Source organism: Aplysia californica, unplaced genomic scaffold (genome assembly GCF_000002075.1).
Source record: "Aplysia californica isolate F4 #8 unplaced genomic scaffold, AplCal3.0 scaffold00464, whole genome shotgun sequence".
Lineage (NCBI taxonomy): Eukaryota > Metazoa > Mollusca > Gastropoda > Aplysiida > Aplysiidae > Aplysia > Aplysia californica.
In genome coordinates, this window is record NW_004797734.1 from 555,060 (window position 1) to 555,666 (window position 607).

A 607-nucleotide genomic window follows, 5' to 3' on the forward strand; every position below is an offset into this window, starting at 1 on the left:
CACCAACGTCTGGTCAGTAGATCTGTGTCAATATGTGGACACACCAGCATCGGATCAGTAGACCTGTGTCCATATGTGTCTCACCAATATCTGATCAGGAGATCTGTGTCAACTTGTGGTCAGTAGATCTGTGTCCGTATGTGTCACATCAACATCTGGTAAGTAGATGTGTCAATATGTGTCACACCAACGTCTGGTCAGTAGATCTGTGTCAATAATATGTGGACACACCATTGTACGGCAACATACACAACTTGTTCATCTATATATCATGTTTGTGAAAGTTCGTCACTTTGGTCGCCTAAAACTTCCTACCCACTTAACTTTCGAATTTGAAAAAAATCAACAGTGGTGTAGAATCATTTAAAGGGTGCACAGTTATATTAAGGAGTCTGAGGTTACTGTAGTTTAATTTTCAGGGTTTTTTTAATTAGTTTTGTTTAGATCTAATCTTGGGAAAGTCCGTCTTCTAAGACGCCATTCTAAACACGTGAGGCTTCCGTTCACATGTAGTTCGCACTGGTCCCACAATGACTTGATGATCGATTCTTTTGAGTCCGTTCCTCGAACGGGAAACCCAACTAGTTTCTCTATGTTCGTGGGAAAA